General features: G+C 42.6%; 1 long non-coding RNA gene across 1 annotated transcript in view; it reads right to left on the bottom strand.

Annotated features, from left to right (window-relative positions):
* The window catches only part of LOC122551874, a 24,323-nt gene extending 21,350 nt beyond the window's left edge, over window positions 1-2,973 (bottom strand). The window contains exons 1-2 of the long non-coding RNA XR_006312223.1: window positions 2,867-2,973; window positions 850-983 (exon numbers count right to left, since the gene is read on the bottom strand). This is a non-coding gene — a long non-coding RNA (uncharacterized LOC122551874). The remainder of the gene's footprint in view (window positions 1-849; window positions 984-2,866) is intronic.
* Window positions 2,974-7,536: the final 4,563 nt, after the last annotated feature.

Here is a 7,536-nt window from a genome sequence, read left to right as displayed (position 1 = left end):
GGACAAGAGAGAAAAGTGTTCAGCTGATTACATGCAGATGCATTTGAATATTCGAATTGTACCAGTCTCCACCACTTACGACTAGTTCGCTGCACACACGCACCGCCCTTTGTATGAAAAGGTTACCCCTCTCTTCTCATTTAAGTCTTTTGCCACTCATCTTAACATTACGCTGGCTGATTTTTAGAACATCCAACTGATAGAGATGAAAACGGCAATTTGCCTCATCTCTGCGCCGTATGATTTACTACATTTCTTTATGGAACCCACTCATCCTCTTAAACTCCAGGAAAAAATCTTCCCTTTCTTCCCAGCCTCGCGTTATAACTCATACCTTCCAGTCTCGGTAACAGCCTTGTAAATCTTTCCTTGCTCCTTTTCAAAATTAATATTATCCTTCCTGCAGCAAAGTGAGCAGAATAATGCACAGTTTACGAAAAGTGGTCTCACCAAACTCTCATTCAGCTCCAACATGACATCTTATCTCCTGCGTTCAATGCTCTGACCGATGTAGGGACGTGGCACGAAAAAGACACTTTCATCACCTTGTTGACCTATGACGTCACTTCAAGTAAATATATACCTGTACCCCTTGGTCTCTCTGTTCGACAACATTCCCCAGGCACTAGCACAAACTGTGCAAGTCCACCCTGGATTGTCTTGCCAGCACCTCACGTCCCAAACTGTTTAGCGTTTGCTCATTATCAATCCCTCCATACAAAAGGATCATCCTGGTGTACCTTCCCTGAAATGCCTTCAAAGAAACGATATATTTCCTTAAATAAGCACATTTTCCTCCAGTTATGTTTTTTTCCCAGCACATTCCATCTCATTCTTACTGAAACTCACCACCAAATTGGACTCATGAGGCAGCGAGTTGCAGACTTCCTGCAGCAGTGTTTCCATGTCTACACTTTCCTTCCATTGCGACTGGAGCTTAAGGGAGATGTTCTCACACAGGTGACATGACATTGTGGCCCAAACTAAAATTCAGAGACATGGGAGAGATTTTGATTAAATAGGGAATGTTTCCCTGCAGACAATGAATGAACCAGCTTTCATATTTTAGTTGAGTGTGGAGTTGGGGCGACGGACATTTTTTTAAAAAAGAGATTCAGACGAAAGAGCACAGAAGTGGTTCTCTCGCTGTGTATCTTCGGGAGTGCGTGTAATTTCAAGACCCGTGGAGAAGATACAGTGAAATTGCTCAAGAACTCAGCAACTCTGGAAGCAGCTGTGGAGTCAGAGAATGTACGGTCAATGTTTCGAGTCCACTGTAACCGTCTTCAGAACACATTTCCACTTGCACAGAGCAATCGAGTCATTTTACAAACATTTCCAATAACTCTCCCATCAAGAAATGCATCAATGAGCGTTGACCCTGACTGGTTAATCAGATTAATCGAATTGAGGCTGATGGAAAGAGAACTGTATTGAGAAGGGCAACACTGGGCAGCAAGGTCCTTCATAAAGATTTCAGAAGTAGTTTTCGCCTTTATCGCTCTCTCTCTCTCTCTCCCTCTCTTCCGAGCTTACTTTAAAGGTAAGCTCAGAGGTGGAAGAATTTCTTGTTGACTGTAGAGAAGTGAGTTGGAGGATCCAGAAGGATAGGACAATCCAGGATTGCAAAGAGGTGTAATATCATTCCCCTTAGTTACCATCTGAATAATGACAATGTCTTGTGGTGAGTTTTCAGTATGGGACACTCAGACCAGAATGGTCAGGATTCTTTGTGCCATTTGAACTGATGTGTTTCTTGTCTCTCCTGCATAAGGACACAGCTGGCCACAGGTGCTGTGGCTGTCCGGGACTCAACAGATTCTGGACTGGAAAATGCTTCCAGAGAGACTGTTCAGGTCATAATGACAATTTGCTTTACTGAAATGCTGTTGGTAAAACCGCGCCATAAAGGGATATATTATCTTTCCCAGATGTGGAATCAGGATAGCTGTTAGGCACAGTTCTCATTACCACTTATGTCGAAAGAAATACAAGAGTGCTTGTCACTATTGTCTGCATTGTCGACAGTTTTGACAAGGATTCAGATCAATGACATTTGTGTCAGTTATAAACTATTAACTCAGCTTTCTGACTCTGCGGATGATACGAGACCAGCTGACTTTATAAAACAGTTTTGGTTGTTATTAATTCCCAACAGTGTAAAGGGAGCCCATTTGGTCCGTCACACCTGCCGCAGTGCATCCCGTAGTTTCCCTGTCACCCTGCATTTTCGGACAACACACATAATCTGCACATCCTTGGACTGTCAGATGAAACCAGAGCACCTAATGAAACCGAAGCTGACTCAGGGGAGAGTCCATGCAATCAGTCGCTGTGAAGCTGTCCTGTAACAGTACTAACTACTTTGCCGCCCTGCGTTGACGACTTTCAGAATCCACAGTATATCCCCTCATGGGTAATGCAGGGCCCGGTTGTGGAGTGGATACCACACCCTGTCCCATTCTGACACGGCCTCCGATCACTCACTTCCTCAGCATAAGGGCAATTTTGTCGAAAGCCCCGTTTAAATTGATGAGTTCCAATTAAATCTAAATTGATTTCTCTCGAACCACGCAACCGAGGAAGCTTTCTGAGCTCTCTCATAATTTCGCATTATATGAATACAAACATCTAAGCATCTTATAGAACCGATAAATTAATGCAACTTTCCCATCGCTGTCACTGAGCAGGGAACTTTTCAGGTTACACTTTGAGCAGCAAAAGAGCGGTGAATCCCCATCAGCATCAGAGCAGTGGGAAGCGACAACCGCTGTTTGTCACGGCGTTTCCTCGACACCTACTCAGCGTTCCTTTTCTCTGTCAACGTACAAAAGAGGAAAATTTTACAAAGAAGTCCGCATCTTACCTGGAGATAAACAGAAAAGGAGGAGGAGCTCAAAGAGAGCCATCGCTGTTTTCTGACTATCGAAACGACATGAACTCCTGTTTTTATACAACAGGCAATAGCCCTGAACAAAGGGTTAATTGTCCAATGACAGAATAGCGAGCATAGCAAAACAGGTGAGGCGCCCAATAGGAGCGCTGCTTTTTGTCCAAGACAACCGTCCCTGACACCGACAGATTCATCTACGTTTGTCCGGGTTGAACATTCCGCCACATTTCCTTATTGCCTAGAAAGTAAGATCATAAATTCTCGAAGAAAGAGAGAGAGAAGCAGAGTTCCCGTTTGGATAGGGTGTGCATTTCCCTCAAGGGGCGTACCGTGTGCCAAAAAAAGACCAGTCAACGATCCCATCCAGGAAGTCGCTTGCGGATCTGAAGACAGGGAAGTGACTGATCCCGAGAACTGGCTGTTCCTACTATCAGTGACTGGCAATGACTTGGGTTTGGAGAGTTGGCACATTGAAGGAAACACCGTCCACCCATCTTCATTTCGCATACATAATCATTGGGGTGGAGGGGCGGTGTGTTGGTCATTCAACCAGACATATACATGGACTGTTTAGCTAGAATGGCAGTGTGCGCAGTGTTAGCAAACCTGGTAAGAATGGCCGTGAAAAAGCAAAAGGACAGGATTTCAGAGGAAACTGGACATTTTGCTCCATAAAATGCTGGAATCAGCTCTTAAGTGTTCCAATTTATAATCCCCTGGTTTTTATGCGGACTGTGATTAACAATGCCAAATTATAATGTAAGTTTAGCAGTTCACTGCTGTTTATTCAGTGTCAGTCCAATGATCTGGAGACATCGAGGCCATTACCTTTGGTTTCAGTCGAGCTGGAGCTGAACCAACGGGAATCGTTGCCTGCAAGTCTGTTTCTGAGTGAGGCTGCTTGCTGGAGCAGTGCAGCTGGCGTTGGCTGCGGTGGTTCGGATCTGCCTATGGACATAAGCAATGCAACAGCGCTCAACGTGCACGGCCTAGTAAGGCACTGCGGGATTAACCCTCTCTCACTCAGCGTAAAGTCATTCGCATGAGGAACAGCAAATTGAGCAAATTGTCGAACATAATTGCTAACAGATGTTTCGATTATCCCTATCCATTTGCAACTTCGTCTGTTTGCAAAATTTTATTCAGCAAGTGAATTACGTTTCTAACCAGCAATGAGATTCAGAGGACAAGGTGAAAATATTCATGGGAGATGCTACTGCGTGAATTCACATTGACAACGACAACATCAAACTCGCTCAAATCTCCCCCACCACCACAGCCCCTCATTCTGTTGGAAAAGTTGCCATTTTGGTTCCCATGTGGAATGGACAAACTTGTATTCGTCCTGAAAAGTGCTAGTGTCTTGACAATGTATCTCCGAAAGTCATTGAGAGCAGATTTTATAAACGTAAGATTTAAAATGACAGAGCGTCGTCCAAACTCAGGATGACTTTGGAACGAGCAAAGCTGTGTCAGAAACAAGAATCTATTTTAAGTCATGCTTGGCCAATTTTTAAACTTTTGGATCTAATGTGTTCAGTTTTCCAAATATTGGCTGGATGCCTGAGATGCTTACTCCAAATCAATGACTATTATTGCGAGCCAATGTTTCAGTCACACTTTTCTTTTACTTTTCTGTGCATTGAAATTACTCCATAGAGGCCGGCATCCCATTACCCAGGCACTGTTTAGGACAAGTGCGTAACACTTGACATAAGTTCGGCTTCCTCAGAGACAGCTCTCAGAGACGAAAGAACCTCCCACACTTTAATTGTATCTGTCAGACAATAATCCCTGGCTGAATCATATTAAATAATATTCTATGAAGTTCACCTGTCTGATCTAGTTTTAATCCCTACAAAACAATTACCATTAGCAATTCAAACGTATAAATGCCTCATAAGCACCACACGTGGAAAAGAATTCTAATTCAGTTGCATTGATTGTCTCACTTGCAGTTGTACCACCAGATGTTTCGATTATCCCTATCCATTTGCAACGTCGTCTGTTTGCAAAATTTTATTCAGCAAGTGAATTACGTTTCTAACCAGCAATGAGATTGAGAGGACAAGGTGAAAATATTCATGCGTGAATTCACATTGACAACGACAACATCAAACTCGCTCAAATCTCCCCCACCACCACAGCCCCTCATTCTGTTGGAAAAGTTGCCATTTTGGTTCCCATGTGGAATGGACAAACTTGTATTCGTCCTGAAAAGTGCTAGTGTCTTGACAATGTATCTCCGAAAGTCATTGAGAGCAGATTTTATAAACGTAAGATTTAAAATGACAGAGCGTCGTCCAAACTCAGGATGACTTTGGAACGAGCAAAGCTGTGTCAGAAACAAGAATCTATTTTAAGTCATGCTTGGCCAATTTTTAAACTTTTGGATCTAATGTGTTCAGTTTTCCAAATATTGGCTGGATGCCTGAGATGCTTACTCCAAATCAATGACTATTATTGCGAGCCAATGTTTCAGTCACACTTTTCTTTTACTTTTCTGTGCATTGAAATTACTCCATAGAGGCCGGCATCCCATTACCCAGGCACTGTTTAGGACAAGTGCGTAACACTTGACATAAGTTCGGCTTCCTCAGAGACAGCTCTCAGAGACGAAAGAACCTCCCACACTTTAATTGTATCTGTCAGACAATAATCCCTGGCTGAATCATATTAAATAATATTCTATGAAGTTCACCTGTCTGATCTAGTTTTAATCCCTACAAAACAATTACCATTAGCAATTCAAACGTATAAATGCCTCATAAGCACCACACGTGGAAAAGAATTCTAATTCAGTTGCATTGATTGTCTCACTTGCAGTTGTACCACCAGAAAGAGCAACTCAACTTTTAACTGGAACAAACAGAAAGACGGAGAGAGAGGGAGAGAGATGAGGGAGAGAGTTGCAGACGAAGAGAGAGAATTGGAGAGAGAGAGAGAGAGACTTGTAGCTTTCACAACCACAACAGCTGCAGAAAGCTGAAACTAAAACTGTGATTTTGTGGGATACCTCACAATCTGGCTTCTTCTCTTGCATCAAATTAAATACAAGTGCTCATAAACGTTTTGTTTTTGAAGGCTTCAGGTAGAACACCCGCCAATTCTGTCTCAACTTCCACTTGTTTCAAAAACAAAATAGAGCATAAAATGCACCTGTCAAAGCCATAGCATCTCCCTATTCAGTGATGGTTAAGGAACAGAATTTATTTTTGGCAAATGAGATTGACGAAGGCTTAGTGCGGATCCTGACGATGATGTTCTGAAATATCTACTGTCCTTGCTCTTGTAGACAATAGAGAGTATGAGTTTGGAAGGCGCTGTCTGAACAATATTGATTATTCTCTCAACTATTCCTGGCTGCGACTTGTGCACAGGCATTCGAGGAAGAGGAAGTTTAAGTGTTGCCAAAGAAGACATGTACTTTGCCAGGGATGCTATGAGACTTCTTGAGTATTATTGAGGAAGCTTTCCACCTAGTAAGCTTTGTTTATTATGCTTTGCAGATAGTTGGATTCCCTCCTCCATGTGGAGATTGCACATTCCCTCCGTGTCTGCTGGAGTTCCCTCTGAGTGCTCCAGTTCCTTCCACAATCCAAATATGTGGTGGTCAAGTGATTTGGCCATGCTAAATTGTCCATCGTGTTAGATGCGTTACTCAGGTCTAATTATTGGGTATGGGAATGAGTCCGGGTGGGTTACACTTTGGATGGTCGGTGTGGACTTGTTAGACCGGAAGTCCTGTTTCCATGCTGTCGGGAATCTAATCTAATAACTGTGTACTGGTTCTCTTGCGAAAATTATTTTGCCAGAATGTTGTTGCAATGTGGGCTTCAGAAACAGTGGCTAAATAGCATTGAGATCCTTGAATTGTTGCCTTTTGTTGAAGTAAACAAAAGCAGCATATATGGGTGGACTCTTTCTCACCGGGAAACAGGTTTTTAGTTTTTGCGTCACTTTAAGTTGGGGTGGGATTTGGAAAGAGATTGAAGCTCATAGACACAGATCTGCTCCTTTTGCTAAAAAAAAACTTGCGTACTCTGTCTGCTGCTCCAGAGTTTTTATTTTTTTTTTTCCTTTCTTCATGACTGAAGATAGCAGGTTAAAATGAAGAATCTGTGTTTATGGGAGAAAAAAACCCAGCAAATACTGGGAAAAAAGCAGGGTTGGCAGCATCTCGAGAGAGTTACCCGAGTTAACGTTGCGTCTCCAGTCACACGTCTTCGGAAATCATGGTTTTTGGTGGTGCTGCTACATTTTAACAGTTGAGGATTAATAGTTGAACAAAGTATACGTTTGGTCAACCATTTAATGGAGTGGAAGTGATGCCAATTTTGCATTCTTTGCGGTGTGTTAACTTTTTTTTAAAGAAGAAAGTGTGTTTTGCTTAAAGCTTAGTAGCTTGACGAGATCAATCACATCTGGAACACTGCACTTTTTGCATGCCTTTAAATCAATAAAGTTTACGTTCTGGGGTTTCGTCTTGAAAAGTTGTGAACGGCGCTTGTCCAGTTCGTAACAATTCCCAAAGCTGTCACTGGACTAGATTCTGAAGTTTCAATGTCATCAAACGTGCATCAGACAAAAGGTTGAAAATCAGAATGAGAAACTACAGGAAGACAATGGAATCGGTCTCACTC

This window comes from Chiloscyllium plagiosum, chromosome 7 (genome assembly GCF_004010195.1).
Source record: "Chiloscyllium plagiosum isolate BGI_BamShark_2017 chromosome 7, ASM401019v2, whole genome shotgun sequence".
In the NCBI taxonomy this organism is placed as follows: domain Eukaryota; kingdom Metazoa; phylum Chordata; class Chondrichthyes; order Orectolobiformes; family Hemiscylliidae; genus Chiloscyllium; species Chiloscyllium plagiosum.
Note: the sequence above shows the minus strand (reverse complement) of the source record. Positions and strands in the feature narration are given on the sequence as shown.